The sequence below is a fragment of the Haematobia irritans genome, chromosome 4, assembly GCF_050003625.1.
Source record: "Haematobia irritans isolate KBUSLIRL chromosome 4, ASM5000362v1, whole genome shotgun sequence".
NCBI classification, from domain to species: domain Eukaryota; kingdom Metazoa; phylum Arthropoda; class Insecta; order Diptera; family Muscidae; genus Haematobia; species Haematobia irritans.
The window spans coordinates 192,473,516-192,493,309 of record NC_134400.1 but is presented as its reverse complement, the minus strand read 5'-3'; the positions used below and the strand labels follow the sequence as shown (position 1 = coordinate 192,493,309).

The 19,794-nt window shown below is 23.3% G+C and overlaps 1 protein-coding gene across 1 annotated transcript in view; it reads right to left on the bottom strand.

Annotated features, from left to right (window-relative positions):
- Positions 1-17,679, bottom strand: part of LOC142236924 (uncharacterized) — a 329,520-nt gene extending 311,841 nt beyond the window's left edge. The window contains exon 1 of the mRNA XM_075308213.1: positions 17,286-17,679. The gene's annotated coding sequence lies outside the window, so the exon portion shown is untranslated. The remainder of the gene's footprint in view (positions 1-17,285) is intronic.
- Between the last annotated feature and the right edge of the window lie 2,115 nt (positions 17,680-19,794).

Here is a 19,794-nt window from a genome sequence, read left to right as displayed (position 1 = left end):
ATAAAAAAAGCACCAAAAGCACTAAATGAAAATGCCAGAAAGCACCAAGTTGGTGCTTTTTTTGAAAAGGCACCAAAAAGGCAATTTGGTGCTTTTTAGAAATCAAAAAGCACTAAATTTGGTGCTAAAAACACCAAATTGGCAACACTGAAAAGGAGGTCCCTTGTCATTGAGCTTAAAATGGAATCGGGCAGCACTCAGTGATAAGAGAGAAGTTCACCACTGTGGTATCACAATGGACTGAATAGTCTAAGTGAGCCTGATACATCGGGCTGCCACCTAACCTAACCTAACCTAAAATCATAATAAATTATGAAGATAAATACAAAAAAATAAATGAACTAAAAACTAAGTTTTTCGACCTATCCATAGAATTAAAATTGTGTCAAAATTTTCTATAAAAATAAAATATTGGCTAAATTTTCTATAGAAATAAAATATTGACAAGATTGTCCATAAAAATAAAATTTTCTAAAAAAATTTTATTTTATTAATTACGACAACATTTTTTATAAAAATAATATTTCTAAAAAAAGCCCCCACAACTAAACTTTTGACAAAATTTTCTATAGAAATGAAATTTCGACAGGTTATTTTTATAGAAATAAAATTTTGACAAAATTTTCTAAAGAAATAAAATATTGACAAAATTTTCTATAGAAATAAAATATTGACAAAATTTTCTATATAAATAAAATTTTGACACAATTTTCTATAGAAATAAAATTCCGACAAAATAATTTTAATAAATATAATATTTAAAAAAATCGAAAGAAATAAAATTTTGACAAAAATTTGATGCTAAGCCGCAAATTAATAATTTTTAAATTTGGTAGATTTTTGCTAAAAATTTCTTAAAATTTGGCCACTGTGGTTACCATAGTTATCATATTTGCAACATATTTCCCTTTTCATCCAATTTGATATTTTTGTTAAAGTCGATGAAGATAACAAAAATTCTTCTTCGATTTTTCGACTTTGTCTTTTGACAAAAAAAAAACGATTACTCGTTAGATCGATTTTAGACTTTTATATCCCTACTACAGGAATGTAATAAATTAAATACAACAATTTATAATATTAAAATTTTATATGACTTAAAACCAAAAACCTGAGACTCACAAAGTAAGATTTATTTCAAACTCTATTAAGAGATGCTATACCTTAAGTGATAAAGTTTAAGTAGAAGGGGTGATACCCATTCTACCCCCAAATCGTCTTTAGAAATTTTCCCTTAACTACAGTGGAGTAAATAAAACTCATGCTGGTATACAAGGGAAACTTGTGTGGCAGTCCTTTTCATGGTGAATAAAAAATTGTGTTGTTGGTGACATGACTGATGGTTGGCATGGCCATCACCGCTAAAGGTGATGTCCCTGATGGTGACACTAAAGATGGAGTTACTATCACTTGTCGTTAGGATTTGTGTACATTAAACCTTTGGCAGGTTGATTGACGACCATAGCAATGGCCCAGTTGGTTTTACACTAGGATTTTGTAGGAATGACTGTGTATCCTTTGGCAATGTTAAATGTCTATGGGGGTAGTACTGTGTATATGGTCTATTCGTTGGAGTTCCTTTAGTTTGATTATGTTGTAGATTGTGATTTTGTTTTTTTGTTCGTTTTCGCCTGTCATTCCAAATTGATGCTGTTAGAGAAATACATTTTGGGACTTTCCATTTTTAATGGGGGAGTTATGATAAATAAATTTGAAAATAAACGAAACGTTAGGTTAGGTTAGGTGGCAGCCCGATATATCAGACTCACTTAGACTATTCAGTCCATTGTGATACCACATTGGTGAACTTCTCTCTTATCACTGAGTGGATTTAATTTCTACAAAAATTTTGTCCATTTTTTTCTTAAGAAAGGTTTTGTCAAAATTTTATTTCTATAGCAAATGTTAAAATTTTATTTCTATAGAAAATTTTGCCAAAAGTTTATTTTCATAGAAAATCTGACCAAAATTTTATTTCTATAGAAAATTTTGCCAAAATTTAATTTTTATAGAAATTTTGGCCAAAATTTTATTTTTAAAGAAAATTTTATTTAAGTTTTTTGAAATTTTTCTGAAATCTGTATTTCTATAGAAAATTTTGTCAAAATTTTATTTCTATAGAAAATTTTGTCAAAATTTTATTTCTAAAAAAAATTATGTCAAATTTTATTTTTAGAGAAAATTTTGTTTAAGTTTTATTTCATTGCAAAATTTTTATTAAATTTTTATTTCTATAGAAAATTTTGTCAAAATTTTATTTTCATAGAAAATTTCGTCAAAATTTTATTTTTATAGAAAATTGTGTCAAAATTTTATTTTTATAGAAATATTATTTCTATAGAAAGCTTTGTCAAAATTTTATTCTATAAAAATTTTTGGTACAACTTTTTTTTCAATGGATTTTCAGAGAAAATTTCAAAGTTTTATTTCTATAGAAATTTTTCCAAAATTTTATTTCTATAGAAAATTTTGGCAAAATTTTATTTCTATGGAAAATTTTGCCAACATTTTATTTCTATAGAAAATTTTGACGAGGTTGTATTTTCACAGAACATTTGAAAGTTTTATTTCTATAGAAAATTTTTCCAAAATTTTATTTCTATAGAAAATTTTGACACAATTTTATTTCTATAGAAAATTTTGACAAAATTTTATTTCTATGGGAAATTTTGCCAACATTTTATTTCTATAGAAAATTTTGCCAAAGTTGTATTTCAGAGAAAATTTCAAAGTTTTATTTCTATAGAAAATTTTTCCAAAATTTTATTTCTATAGAAAATTTTGTCAAAATTTTATTTCTAGAAAAAATTATGTCAACTTTTATTTTTAGAGAAAATTTTGTTTAAGTTTTATTTCATTAGAAAATTTTGTCAAAATTTTATTTCCATAGAAAATTTTGTCAAAATTTTATATCCATAGAAAATTTCGTCAAAATTTTATTTTTATAGAAAATTTCGTCAAAATATTATTTCTATAGAAAGCTTTGTCAAAATTTTATTCTATAAAAATTTTTGGCACAATTTTTTTTCCAATGGATGTTCAGAGAAAATGTCAAAGTTTTATTTCATTAGAAAATTTTTATTAAATTTTTATGTCTATAGAAAATTTTGTCAAAATTTTATTTTCATAGAAAATTGCGTCAAAATTTTATTTTTATTGAAAGCTTTGTCAAAATTTTATTCTATAAAAATTTTTGGCAATTTTTTTTTCCAATGGATTTTTTTCACTTATATTTCTATGGAAAATTTTATCAAAATTTTATTTCTATGGAAAATTTTATCAAAATTTTATTTCTATGGAAAATTTTGTCAAAATTTTATTTCTATAGAAAATTTCGGCAAAATTGTATTTTCAGAGAAAATGTAATATTTTTATTTCCATAGAAAAATTTTCCAAAATTTTATTTCTAGAAAAAAATATGTAAAAATTTTATTTTTAGAGAAAATTTTGTTTAAGTTTTGTTTCCTTAGAAAATTTTTATTATATTTTTATTTCTATAGAAAATATTGTTAAATATTTATTTCAATAGACAATTTTACCAAAATTTTATTTCTTAATAAAATTATGCAAAAATTTTACTTTTTAGAGAAAATTTTGCCAAAATGTTATTTCTATAGAAAATTTTGCCAAAATTATATTTCTAAATAAAATTATGCAAAAATTTTATTTTTAGAGATCATTTTTTTTTTACGAGAAAGAATTGTCAAATTTTTATTTCTGTAGAAAATTTTTTTAAAGTTTTATTTGTATATAAAATTTTGTCAAAATTTTATTTTCATAAAAAAAAGTTGTCAATATGTCTATAAAAAATTTTATTTCTATTGAAAATTTTGCCAAAATTTTGAAAATTTTTTATTTTTTTGTTTGCCAAAATTTTATTTTAAGTGGAAGTTTTACGAAAATTTTATTTTAAGAAAAAGTTTTGTCACATTTTTATTTCTATAGAAAATTTTGTCAAAATTTTATTTCTATAGAAAATTTTATCAGTATTTTTTTTTCTATAGAAATTTTAAAATTTCATATTACCCCCAACCATGACGCTTATAGTGAATGATGAGAATCCCTTAAACTATGCAACAGGAAGACTAATAAAATATCCACATTCGAAGGATACATCAATTAAATCAATCTACCACCACATGGAACTTTGACATAGTCAATAATGCATCATTAAGAAAAGAATGTTTCAAATTGATCCCCAAATGAAATATCAACAGAAATTTACATTGTCATTGTGACATTTTATGGATTATACCTCACCCATAAATGGAGATATTGTATCGAAAAAAAAACGATAACCCACACCTTACATCCCTTAAACCTGTGTTATTGATGTTAGTTTTTGTGATGGTGGCATTGCTACTTTGCTATATCATATATCGGATCTCTTTGTTTAAATATGATATTTTAAAAGTGTTGGTGAACTATGACGTAGATATATTATAAATGTGTAATAAACAGTGAGAAAAAAATATGATGTGATACATAGGGTGGCTGCTATGTAATCCAACAAGTTAAAAATTTTGACAAAATATCCTATAGAAATAAAATCTTGTCAACATTTTCTATAGAAATAAAATTTTGAAAAAAATTCTATAGAAATAAAATTTTAACAAAATTTCCTATAGAAATAACATTTTGAAAACAAAATCTATAGAAATATAATTTTGACAAAATTTTCTATAGAAATACAACTTTAACAAAATTTTCTATAAAACTAAAATTTTGACAACATTTTCTATAGAACCAAAATTTTGAAAAAAATTTTCTATAGAAATAAAATTTTGACAAAAATTTTCTATAGAAATAAAATGTTTACAAAATTTTCTATAAAATAAAAATTTTGACAAAGTTGTTCATAGAACTAAAATTGTGACGAAATTTCCTATAGAAATAAAATCTTAACAAAATTTTCTATGGAAATAAGATTTTACAAAGTTTTTTATAAAAATAACATTTTGACAAAATTTTCTACAGAAATAAAATTTTGACAAAATTTTCTCTAAAAATAAAATTAGATAAAATTTTCTATAGAAATATGATTTTGACGAAATTTACATTTTAACAAAATTTCCTATAGAAATACAATTTTGACAAAATTTTCTATAGAAATAAAATATTGACAAAATTTTCTATAGAAATAAAATTTTGACAAACTTTTCTATAGAAATAAAATATTGACAAAATTTTCTATAGAAATAAAATTTTGACAAAATTTTCTCTAACAATAAAATAAGATAAAATTTTCTACAGAAATATGATTTTGATGAAATTTTCTATAGAAATAAAATTTTAACAAAATTTCCTATAGAAATACAATTTTGACAAAATTTTCTATAGAAATAAAATTGTGACAACATTTTCAATAGAAATAAAATTTTGACAAAATTTTCTATAGAAATAAAATTTAAACAAAATTTTCTCTAAAAATAAAATTAGATAAAATTTTCTACAGAAATATGATTTTGACGAAATTTTCTATAGAAATAACATTTTAACAAAATTTCCTATAGAAATAAAATTTTACCAAAATTTTCTATAGAAGTAAAATTTTGAAAAAAATTTGAAGACATAAATTTTGACAAAATTTGCTATGGAAATAAAATTTTGAAAAATTTTTCTATAGAAATAAAATTTTGAGAAAATTTGGTATAGAAGTAAAACTTTGAAAAAATTTTGAGAAAATTTGGTATAGAAATACATTTTTTTCCAAAATTTGGTATAGAAATAAATGTTCGACAAAATTTGATGTTGAAATAAAATTTTGACAAAATTTTATATAGAAATAAAATTTTGACAAAATTTTCTTTAGAAATAAAATTTTGACATAATTTTCTATAAAAATAAAATTTTGACAAAATTTTCTACAGAAATAAAATGTTGATAAAATTTTCTATAGAAATAAAATTTTGACAAACTTTTCTATAGAAATAAAATATTGGCAAAATTTTCTGTAGAAATAACATTTTGACAAAGTTTTCTATAAAAATAAAATTTTGACAAAGTTGTTCATAGAAATAAAATTTTGCCAAAATTTTGTATAGAAATAAAATTTTGACAAAATTTTCTATAGAAATAAAATTTTGAAAAAGTTTGGAAGACATACATTTTGACAAAATTTGCTACGGAAATAAAATTTTGACAAAATTTTCTATAGAAATAAAAATTTGACAAAATTTTTCTATAGAAATAAAAATTTGACAAATTTTCTATTGAAAAACAAATTGACAAAATTTCCTTTGAAAATAAAATTTTTACAAAGATTTTTATAGAAATAAAATTTTTAAAAATTTTTCTATAGAAATAAAATGTTTACAAAATTTTCTATAGAAAGAAAATTTTGACAAACTTTTCTATAGAAATAAACATTTTGTAGAAATAACTGTAAAATAACATTTTGACAAAGTTTTCTATAAAAATAAAATTTTGACAAAGTTGTTCATAGAAATAACATTTTGCCAAAATTTTGTATAGAAATAAAATTTTGACAAAATTTTCTATAGAAATAAAATTTTGAAAAAGTTTGGAAGACATACAATATGACAAAATTTGCTACGGAAATAAAATTTTGACAAAATTTTGTATAGAAATAAAAATTTGACACAATTTTCTATAGAAATAAAAATTTGACAAATTTTCTATTGAAAAAAATTGACAAAATTTCCTTTGGAAAATAAAATTTTTACGAAAATTTTTATAGAGATAACATTTTTACAAATTTTTCTATAGAAATAAAATTTTGACAAAATTTTCTATAGAAATAAAATTTTGACAAAATTTTCTATAGAAATAACATTTTGACAAAATTTTCTATAGAAATAAAATTTTAACAAAATTTTCTATAGAAATAAATTTTTGACAAAATTTTCTATAGAAATAAAATTTTAACAAACTCTGGTATAGAAATAAAATTTTGAAAAAAATTTTCTATAGAAATAAAATTTTGAGAAAATTTGGTATAGAAAAATAGCATTTTGAGAAAGTTTCTATAGAAATAAAATTTTAACAAAATTTTCTATAGAAATAAAATTTTGAAAAAGTTTTGAAGACATAAATTTTGACAAAATTTGCTATGGAAACAAATTTTTGAAAAAATTTTTTATAGAAATAAATTTTGGGCAAATTTTTAAATAAAATTTTGACAAAATTTTCTATAGAAATAAAATTTTGACAAAATCTGGTATAGAAATAAAATTTTGAAAAATTTTCTATAGAAATAAAATTTTGAGAAAATTTGGTATAGAAACAAAATTTTGAAAAAAATTTTGAGAAAATTCGGTATCGAAATAAATTTTTTTCCAAAATTTGGTATAGAAATAAATTTTTGACAAAATTTGATGTAGAAATAAAATGTTGACAAATTTTTCTATAGAAATAACAATTTGAGAAAAGTTTCTATAGAAATAAAATTTTGATGAAAATTCCTAGAGAAATAAAATTTTGGTGAAAATTCCTAGAGAAATAAAAATTTGACAAAATTTCCTATAGAAATAAAGTTTTGACAAAATTTTCTATAGAAATAAAATTTTGATAGTGATACATATCAGCCAACCTGTATATGTATGCGTATATGTGTGTGTAAATTTGGGTTTGTGTTGCAAGTTTAAATAAAATTAATGTATTTTTATAGTGGCTAGTTAGTCCAGGCACTATACTCGCCCCAATCCCAAAGCTACCGATGCGCTATTCATCCTTTTCCTTAATCATTTATGCTGGTGACATCGCATGTTATGCCAACGATAATATTGAGGAGTGGATTTGAAGGGTGATTATAAGGGAGGGCAATGACAAAACATATAGTGGACCAATACCATGGGGTAGGGTTGGGGGGGGAGTGGCTATTTATTTTGTGGACATATTTTTCTTTTTGTTTGTTTGGTTGATTTTATTGTGTGTCATTTTCAAAATTGGGTGTTAAATTTCATTATTTATTCTTCACTTAATGTTAATGACACACGATGTCCATTCAGCTCTCTTTAATGATGACGACGACGATGATGATGATGACCAATCATATCCATCCATATTCTCTGATACGGCTGCTGTGTTTTTTTTTATTTTGTGCAAAATAATGGTTAAACTGTGGTCAATCATTAATGCGTTGCTGCAATGAATGTTTGCTTTATGCCATGCCAATGAACCCCATATACAATGTAGGGCTTCGTAATTTATTTGATCCCGCCACCACTGTGCAAGGAAATAATTTCGTAAAATCGTAAATATTTGCTCATTCATCATTTGGTAATTTCTTGGAAGGTAAATATATGGGGATGTGGAAAATTATGATAAATTCGCAGAATGAAATTGAATTTCGAATGTTTTGTGTCACAGTTCCAGCATCAAACCCAGCAAAAAAAAGCATCGCCAAATTTATTATTTATTATCGTTAACATGGGGTTGTCATAGGCTGGATATTATTGTAAAAATTTTATTTCAATAGAAAATTTTGTCAAAATTCCATTTCAATAAAAAATTTTGTCCAAATTTTATTTCTATAAAAAATTTTCAAATTTTTATTTCTATGGACAGTTTTGTCAACATTTTATTTATGTAAAAAATGTTGTCAAAATTTTATTTATGCAGAAAATTTTGTCAAAATTTTAATTATGTAGAAAATTTTGTCAAAATTTTATTTCTATAGAAAATTTTTTAAAATTTTATTGCAATAAAATTCTTTTCAAAATTTTAGTTTCATAGAACTTGTGTTTCAAAATTTTATTTCTTTAAAATGTTTTCAAAATTCTATATCTTTAAAAAAATATTTATTTCTAAAGAAAATTTTGTCAATTTTTTTATAGAAAATTTGTCAAAATTTTATTTCTATAAAAAAAAAATATTTTTATAGAAAAATGCATTTCTGTATAAAACTTGGTCAACATTTTAGTTCTATAGAAAATTGTGTCCAAATTTGTTTCTATCAAAAACTTTGACAACATTTTAGTGCTATAGAAAATTGCGTATTTTATTTCTACAGAAAATTTCGTCAAAATTTTATATCTATAGCAAATTTTTCTATAGAAAAAATTATTTTTGTATAAAATTTGGTCAAAATTTTAGTTCTATAGAAAATGTTGTCCAAATGTGTTTCTATAGAAAATTTTGTCAAAGTTTTATTGCTATAGAAAATTTCGTAAAAATTTTATATCTTTAGAAAATTTTATTTCTATAGCAAATTTTGTCAACATTTTATTTCTATAGAAACTATTGTCACAATTCTTTTCTATAGTAAATTTTGTCAACATTTTATTTCAATAGCAAATTTTGTCAACATTTTATTTCTATAGAAAATTTTGTCAAAAATTATTTCTATAAAAAAATGTTGTCAAAATTTTATTTCTATAGAAAATTTTATTAAAATTTTATTTCTATAGAAAATTTTATCAAAATTTTATTTCTATAGAAAATTTTCTCAAAATTTTATTCCTATAGAAATTTTTGTCAAAATTTTATTTCTACAGAAAATTTTATTATTATTTTAATTCTTTAGAAAATTTTCTCAAAATTTTATTTCTAGAGGAATTTTTGTCAAAATATTATTTCTATAGAAAATATTGTCATAATTTGTTGATATAGAAAATTTTGTCAAATTTTATTTCAATAGCAAATTCTGTCAACATTTTATTTCTATGGAAAATTTTGTTAAAATTTTATTTCTATAAAAAAATGTTGTCAAAATTTTATTTCTATAGAAAATTTTATTAAAATTTTATTTCTATAGAATATTTTCTCAAAATTTTATTTCTGCAGAAAATTTTGTCAAAATTTTATTTCTATAGAAAATTTTGTTAATATTTTATTTCTAAAAAAAATTTTGTCAACATTTTTTTCTTTAGAAAATTTTCTCAAAATTTTATTTCTAGAGTAATTTTTGTCAAAATTTTATTTCTACAGAAAATTTTATTAAAATTTTATTTCTCTAGAAAATGTTCTCAAAATTTTATTTCTAGAGAATTTTTGTCAAAATTTTATTTCTATAGAAAATGTTGTCAAAAATTATTTCTATAAAAAAATGTCAAAATTTTATTTCTATAGAAAATTTTATTAAAATTTTATTTCTATAGAAAATTTTCTCAAAATTTTATTTCTATAGAAAATTTTGTCACAATTTTATTTCTATAGAAAATTTTCTCAAAATTTTATTTCTATAGAAAATGTTGTCAAAATTTTATTTCTATAGAAAATTTTATTATTATTTTATTTCTTTAGAAAATTTTCTCAAAATTTTATTTCTAGAGGAATTTTAGTCAAAATTTTATTTCTATAGAAAATATTGTCAAAATGTTATTTCAATAGAAAATTTTGTCAAAATTTTATTTCTATAGAAAATTTTGTCAAAATTTTAGTTCTACAGAAAATTTTGTCAAAATTTTAGTTCTACAGAAAATTTTGTAAAAATTGTATTTCTATAGAAAATTTTGTCAAAATTTTACTTCTATAGAAAATGTCACAATTTTAGTTCTACAGAAAATTTTGTCAAAATTTTGTTTCTATAAACAATTTTGTCAAAATTTTATTTCTATACAAAATTTTGCCAAAATTTTATTTCTACAGAAAAGTTTGTTAAAATTTTATTTCTATAAAAAATTTTGTCAAAATTTTATTTCTATAGAAAATGTTATTAAAATTTTGTTTCTTTAGAAAATTTTCTCAAAATTTTATTTCTAGAGGAATTCTTGTCAAAATTTTATTTCTATAGAAGATATTGTCACAATTTGTTCATATAGAAAATTTTGTCAAATTTTATTTCAATAGCAAATTTTGTCAAATTTTATTTCAATAGCAAATTTTGTCAACATTTTATTTCTATAGAAAGTTTTGTCAAAATTTTATTTCTATAGAAAAATTTGTCAAAATTTTAGTTCTACAGAAAATTTTGTCAAAAATTTTGTTTCTATAGACAATTTTGTCAATATTTTATTTCTATAGAAAATTTTGCCAAAATTTTATTTCTATAGAAAATTTTTCCAAAATTTTATTTCTATAGAAAATTTTGTTAAAATTTTATTTCTATAAAAAAATTTTGTAAAAATTTTATTTAATTAAAAATATTTTATAAAAGTTTTATTTCTATAGAAAATTTTGCCAAAATTTTATTTCTATAGAAAAATTTGCCAAAATTTTATTTCTATAGAAAATTTTGTTAAAATTTTATTTCTATAAAAAAATTTTGTAAAAATTTTATTTAATTAAAAAAATTTTATAAAAGTTTTATTTCTATAGAAAATTTTGCCAAAATTTTATTTCTATAGAAAATTTTATTACAGTTTCTTTAGAAAATTTTCTCAAAATTTTATTTCTAGAGGAATTTTGTCAACATTTTATTTTTATAGAAAATATTGTCACAATTTGTTGATATAGAAAATTTTGTCAAATTTCATTTCAATAGCAAATTTTGCCAACATTTTATTTCTAAAGAAAATTTTGTCAAAATTTTATTTCTAAAGAAAATTTTGTCAAAATTTTATTTCTATAGAAAATTTTATTAAAATGTTATTTCTATAGAACATTTTCTCAAAATTTTATTTCTGTAGAAAATTTTGTCAAAATTTTATTTCTATAGAAAATTTTGTTAATATTTTATTTCTATAAAAAAATTTTGTCAAAATTTTATTTCTGTAAAAAAATTTTGTCAAAATTTTATTTCTATAGAAAATTTTGTCAAAATTTTATTTCTATAAAAAAATTTTGTCAAAATTTTATTTCTATGGAAAATTTTGTCAAAATTTAATTTCTATAAAAAAAAAGTTTTGTCAACATTTTATTTCTATAGAAAATCTTGTTAAAGAAATTTTTCTATAAGAAAATTTTTTTGTTAAATGAGTACAAGAGACGTTCTTATAAAGCCAACTATTAAATAATATATTAATGAGCTTAATACGATTTCCTTTGCATTGCTGGATTTCCATTTTGTTCTTTGCAATGACAGTAAAATCGAATTGAGTATGACCATAAACAAAAATCTAATAAAATACATTGATTAATTTCCTCACTCCCTCTTTATGGACAACCACATCAAAGCGCATTAAATGTCTTTGGTTTATTTCTAGTTTATCGCCCTTTTGGTTTAGTTGATTTTAGTTTATTTTTAGTATAGAATTTCTTCGTTTTTTTTTTCTTATAGTGGCCCCATCTTGTACTCGTATTTCAATTGTTTTATTTTTTGTTATTATTTTTTTATTTTCTTATCTTCTTTACTGTGTATGCAGTGGACTGGTTTGCTTTATTATATTCCTTCCTACCACAAAAAAACATTGTTTTTTGTATTATTATGGGATTCAGCATAAATCTGTTATCAACTGTGAGTGGCCCATAACCCAAAGAGATCATCCAAGGGCCCTTAGAATGATGCTCATTAATTCTATGTGGTGGCTTTGATGGACATTGACATGAATGACAGATGAGACATTGTTATCATAGTTTTTTTTTTGTTTTTTGTCTATTTTTTTATCATCTATTTTAATATTAATAATGTTATGTTTTTGAACATCTGTAGCTGTCAGCGAAATACTCTGCAGGTTATCAGGGGCTAATTTAGTGGCAACATTTCTTCACGCTATGACACTTGTTTTGTGTATTGCCATACTTATTGAGTTTGAGAGATGTAAACGCATAAACGCGCCATAAAGTATGCAATTATTTCAAAAGTGATTATTTTAGGCAAACATGTTTACTTTGTGGTCCATGCATTACAAAGATTAACCTTTAACGAAATTATGCGTAAAGTGCTTGTAAAGTTAACGAATAGTTAATTTAAGGTCACAAAGGAATCAGAATGAAGCCTATCTCATGTAATTGAGATGCTTTAGAAGCACGGCTGCCACAGTTAGTAGAATTCGATCAGAAAAGGTAGATTTCTTACTGTTGGGTCGATTAGTAGAATTCTTGACGTTTTGGTAGATTTTGCAAAATATTCCTCCCCAACTAAGAGGTAGTTCATAAATTTTCAATGCAAATAAAATTTTGACATAGTTTTCTATAGAAATAAAATTTTGACAAAATTTTCTATAGATATAAACTTTTGACAAAATTTTCTATAGAAATAAAATTTTGACAAAATTGTATATAGAAATAAAATTTTAACAAAATTTTCTATAGAAAGTAAAATTTTGACAAAATTTTCTATAGAAATAAAATTTTGACAAAATTTGCTAAAGATATGAAATTTTGACAAAAGTTTCTATAGAAATAAAATTTTGACAAAATTTTCTATAGATATAAACTTTTGACAAAATTTTCTATAGAAATAAAATTTTGACAAAATTTTCTATAGAAAGTAAAATTTTGACAAAATTTTCTATAGAAATAAAATTTTGACAAAATTGTATATAGAAATAAAATTTTAACAAAATATTCTATAGAAAGTAAAATTTTGACAAAATTTTCTATAGAAATAAAATTTTGACAAAATTTGCTAAAGATATGAAATTTTGACAAAAGTTTCTTTAGAAATAAAATTTTGACAAAATTTTCTATAGAAATAAAATTTTGACAAAAATTCTATAGAAATAAAATTTTGACAAAATTTTCTATAGATTTAAACTTTTGACAAAATTTTCTATAGAAATAAAATTTTGACAAAATTTTCTATAGAAATAAAATTTTGACTAAATTGTCTGTAGAAATAAAATTTTGAGAAAGTTTTTTTTTTTTTTGAAATAAAATTTTGACAAAATTTTCTATAGAAATAAAATGTTGACAAAATTTTCTATAGAAATAAAATTTTAACAAAATTTTCTATAGAAATAAAATTTTGACAAAATTGTCTGTAGAAATAAAATTTTGACAAAATTGTCTGTAGAAATAAAATTTTGAGAAAGTTTTTTTTTTTGAAATAAAATTTTGACAAAATTTGCTAAAGATATGAAATTTTGACAAAAGTTTCTATAGAAATAAAATTTTGACAAAATTTTCTATAGAAATAAAATTTTGACAAAATTTTCTATAGAAATAAAATTTTGACAAAATTTTCTATAGAAATAAAATTTTGACAAAATTTTCTATAGATATAAACTTTTGATAAAATTTTTGTATAGAAATAAAATTTTGACAAAAGTGTCTATAGAAATAAAATTTTGGCAAAATTTTCTATAGAAATAAAATTTTGGCAAAATTTTTTATAAAAATAAAATTTTATCTAATTATACAATTATTTTTCGAGCTTTATGGACAGATATAGATTAAGGAACATGGTTAATAGAGCCATTGAAAAGAAAACGCCAGATACAAATCTATAAACGCCTAGACTGTACATGTTTCGGTTCGGGCGAATGAACCTTTCCACAGCCTTTAGTATAGATCTGGCTGGGAGAGATAACTCAATTTTGGGTCCTTTATGCTAACTCCTTATGGAGAAAACATTTGGGAATTTTCCTCTTACAAAAATTGAGTTATCTCTCCCAGCCAGATCTATACTAAAGGCTGTGGAAAGATTCATTCGCCCGAACCGAAACATGTACAGTCCAGGCATGTATAGATTTGTATCTGGCGTTTTATTTTCAATGGCTCTATTAACCATGTTCCTTAATCTATATCTGTCCATAAAGCTCGACAAATAATTGTATAATTAGATATAATGCATTTGGACGTCAATTGCCTGTTTCGGTATCATGCTAACATGAAATATAAGAAATAAAATTTTGACAAAATTTTCTATAGAAATAAAATTTTGACAAAATAAAAATATTATATATAAATACAATTTTGTAGAAATTAAATTCTGTAAAAAAAAATTGACAAAATTTTCAATAGAAATTAAAATTTTGACAAAATTTTTTATAAAAATAAAATTTTGACAAAATATTCTATATAAAAACAATTTTGAAAAAATTTTCTATAGATATAAACTTTTCACAAAATTTTCTATAGAAATAAAATTTGGACAAAATTGTCTACAGAAATAAAATTTTGACAAAATTTTCTAAAGGAATTAAAATTTTGACAAAATTTTCTGTAGATATAAACTTTTGACAAATTTTTCTATAGAAATAAAATTTTGAGAAAATTTTCTATAGAAATAAAATTTTGACAAAATTTTCTATAGAAATAAAATTTTGAGAAAATTTTCTATAGAAATAAAATTTTGACAAAATTTTCTATAGAAATTAAAATTTTGACAAAATTGTCTATAGAAATTAAAATTTTGATAAAATTTTCGATAGAAATAAAATTTTGACAAAATTTTCAATAGAAATTAGAATTTTGACAAAATTTTCTATAGAAATACAATTTTGACAAAATTTTCTATAGAAATACAATTTTGACAAAATTTTCTATAGAAATAAAATTTTGACAAAATATTCAATAGAAATAAAATTTTGACAAAATTTTCTATAGAAATAAAATTTTGACAAAATTTTCAATAGAAATAAAATTTTGACAAAATTTTCTATAGAAATAAAATTTTGACAAAATTTTCAATAGAAATTAAAATTTTGACAAAATTTTCTATAGAAATAAAATTTTGACAAAATTTTCTATAGGAATTAAAATTTTGACAAAATTGTCTATAGAAATTAAAATTTGGACAAAATTTTCTATAGAAATTAAAATTTTGATAAAATTTTCGATAGGAATAAAATTTTGACAAAATTTTTAATAGAAGTTAAAATTTTGCCAAATTTTCTATAGAAATAAAATTTTGACAAAATTTTCAATAGAAATTACAATTTTGACAAAATTGGCTATAGAAATAAAATGTTGACAAAATTGTCTATAGAAATAAAATTTTGACAAAATTTTCTATAGAAATAAAATTTTGACAAAATTTTCAATAGAAATTAAAATTTTGACAAAATTTTCAAAAGAAATTAAAATTTTGACAAAATTTTTTATAAAAATAAAATTTTGACAAAATTGTCTATAGAAATAAAATTTTGAGAAAGTTTTGTTTTGGAAATGAAATGTTGACAAAATTTGCTAAAAATATAACATTTTGAAAAAATAAAATAGAAAAGCGCCCACCAATGGAAAGGGGGAAAAAATCCCAAATGTTCTAAAGACAGCATTGAAGCCCTGGACAGATTAACATTTCGGCCGCAGGTATTCCAACAGGACTTAGCACCATAGCACTCGTCAACCAAGAATGGTTTAAAAAGGAGTTTCCACGCTTTATTGGTATCGCACAGTGCCCACTAAAATCTGCGGATATCAATCCGTAGATCTTTTGAACTAGAGGAGCCACCGTGGTGCAATGGTTAGCATGGCCGCCTTGCATACACAAGGTCGTGGGTTCGATTCCTGTTTCGACCGAACACCAAAAAGTTGTTCAGCGGTGGATTATCCCACCTCAGTAATGCTAGTGACATTTCAAAGCTTCTCTAAGTGGTTTCACTGCAATGTGGAACGCCGTTCGGACTCGGCTATAAAAAGGAGGTCCCTTGTCATTGAGCTTAACATGGAATCGGGTAGCACTCAGTGATAAGAGAGAAGTGGTATCACAATGGGCTGAATAGTCTAAGGGAGCCCGATACATCGGGCTGTCACCTAACTAAATTTTGCATGGTTGTTCGATACCATATTTTAACATTACGTGCAAAATTTTAACCGAATCGTATGAAAGTTGCTCCTCCGAGAGGCTCCAGAGGTCAAATCTGAGGATCGGCTCATTTGAGGGCTATATATATTTATGGAGCATATACTAACATCACAAACGGATCGGATCAGATTTTCCTTCTCTAAGAGGGTCCGCAAGCCAATTCAAGCCAATTCAAAACCTGAATTGACATAGCCCAATATTATCATAGGATCCTTAATAAAATCGCCCTCCTTCATGCGAATACCAAATCTCGATGATGAACCCTTCATTCGACTCTCTTATAACGCCCTTGCAAATCAGTTACATATTCATTCTAAATGCATAAAGGGTCTACAGTTCAGATTGCCTTCAATTCATATGAACCGAGTAGAAAATTCTTCACAAGTGAATTTCAGATTACCAGCAACTTTCCGAAGATGTATTTTCATACTTTTAATGGTAGCCTCCCATGTGAGGAGAATGGGAAGAGCAAATGCAAGGCTTGTGCCAACAAAGTTCGTCACATTGTGGAAAAATTATAAAAATTCCAAATCACATTAAAAAATCCAATCCTTTTGATTTGTTTTTTTTTTTTTTTTTTTGCTCGACTATATGTTACCTTACATTTGGTTAAGGTATACTTCGGGCAGATGCTAAATTTCATTTATTTCATTCACAGTTTACACATCTCCACAAAATGAGAATTCTCCGCCAAAGCTTCACATTACAAAATTCTCTGATAAATACGCATACATTTCTAATATAAACTCACCTGATGGCTCCCAATGATAGTGCGCAGGATCAAAACTTTTTACTAAAAACGCAGAAGTTTTAGAAAGAAAAACTCTCAAGGATTTCGAAGAGTATATTCCGAAATGGTAAATCTCCAAAATGAGAAAATAAACACAAAACACAAAGGACAACAAATTCTCCACAAAAATAAACACTCAAAAAGGATGCTGTTTTGAGACACAACAAAAAATTACTCGAAATTAATTTTGTTTCACAATTTGTTTTTTCTTTTATTCTTCTCAATAAATTCTTCCTTTGGATCAAGTACACACAAACACATGCACACGTAAAAAAAACTTTTCAATGGACTTTAATGCGTTCAGACAAATAACGATTTTCACAAAAGCCACAATGGTCTTTTGTTGCACGACAAAATCAAACTAAATCCATTTGTGTTGCACTCTCATAACTCTACACAAAAAATCTCAAAAGAGTTTTATGTTGGTGTTGTTGTTGATGTTGTTTATTTTGATTTTTCTGCTTTGTTTTTGCTGTGCGACCGGTCTTTGTTTATTTGTTTTTCTCTTCCAGCCATAGGATTTTCACTCATTCACTGAGTTCAGTGGAAAGAGTTTGCAACAACATTCATTATTATGTGAGAGTAGGTGTATGGTTGTGTGTGCGTTTTGGGGAGAGAATAACTGTAGTGTATTCCCCCTCAATTATGGGAGCAACATTGAGTGAAAACTTTTGAGAATTGTTGGTATTTGGCATTTTGTTTTCGTTGTTTCTGTTGGTTTCAAGTTTCAAGTTCCATGTTTTTTTGTTTTCTTTTTGCGTCTACATTTGTTTTGATATCCATACTTTTGGATGTGGGAATGCTATGCATTTATAAACAACAAACGAAATGTGGCCAAGTTTTAATAGAGTGGGTCCTAGAAATCAAGCGATAATCAGCTGAATTATTGTATTCGTGGCTGGACTAGTGTTAGTGTAAAGGAGTTTTTAATACCCACCATCATAGAATGGTGATCGGGATATTATAAGTTTGTCATTCCATTTGTAACACACTGAAATAACGATAACATAATAATAACATAACTTCATTACTGGAATTTTGCATAAACTCGTGTTTTGTCTACAGGCAGATTGTAGACAAACCACGAGATTGGCTATTTCAGGTCAAGATTTTGATATAGCCCCCATACAAACCGACCCCCCGATTTGGGGTCTTGACATCCCAATTTTTATCCGACTTGCCTGAATTTTGAAAATCTAGAAGTATTTTGGGTGCATAAATAAGTGTGCCAAATATGGTGTGATTCGGTACACTATTTGATGTAGCCCCCATATAGCCCGATCTCCAGATTTGAGTTCTTGGGCTTCTAGACAGCGCATCTTTTATCCGATTTGCTGAAATTCAATAGCTTGAGCTATTTTGACTTCATTATTAGAAGTGATTGGTCCACATTTGGATATAGCCCCCATTTTCACAATTTTAGCCCGAATGGATGTATGTCTCAATGAGAGGCCTATAGCCCTGCCGGATTTGATTCCTTTGACTTCAAATTGTTTCATAATGGGTACTCTAATATTAGTTCCCTGACGAAAGGTCAACACCTGGATGAAACCTAAAATTTTCGGAATTTTAGTCAGAATGTTTTGGTACATTTTGCAAAGAGTAGAAATAAAATTTTGACAAAAGTTTTCTATAGAAATAAAATTTTGACAACATTTTCTATAAAACTAAAATTTTGGCAAAATTTTCTATAGAAATCAAATTTTGAAAAAAAAAGTCGTTAGAAATCAAATTTTGACAAAATTTTCTATAGAAATAAAATGTTGACAAAATTTTCAATCGAAATAAAATTTTGAAAAAAAATCCATAGAAATTAAATTTTGACAAAAATCAAATTTTGAAAAAAAAAATCCTTAGAAATCAAATTTTGACAAAATTTTCTATAGAAATAAAATGTTGACAAAATTTTCAATCGAAATCAAATTTTGAAAAAAAAAATCCATAGAAATAAAATTTTGACAAAATTTTCTATAGAAATAAAATTTTGCCAAAATTTTCTATAGAAATAAAATTTTGACAAAAATTTCAAAAGAAATAAAATTTAGATACAATTTTCCATAGAAATAATGTTTTGACAAAATTTTTCATAGAAATAAAATTTTGACAAAAATTTCTATAGAAATAAAATTTTTACACAATTTCCTATAGACATAAAATTAGATAAAATTTTCTATAGAAATAAAATTTTAACAAAATTTCCTATAGAAATACAATTTTGACAAGATTGTCTATAGAAATCAAATTTTGAAAAAAAAATTCAAATAGAAATCAAATTTTGACAAAATTTTCTATTGAAATAAAATGTTGACAAAATTTTCTATTGAAAGAAAAAATCCATAGAAATAAAAAATTTTGACAAAAATTTCAAAAGAAATAAAATTTTGATACAATTTTCCATAGAAATAATGTTGTGACAAAATTTTTCATAGAAATAAAATTTTGACAAAAATTTCTATAGAAATAAAATTTT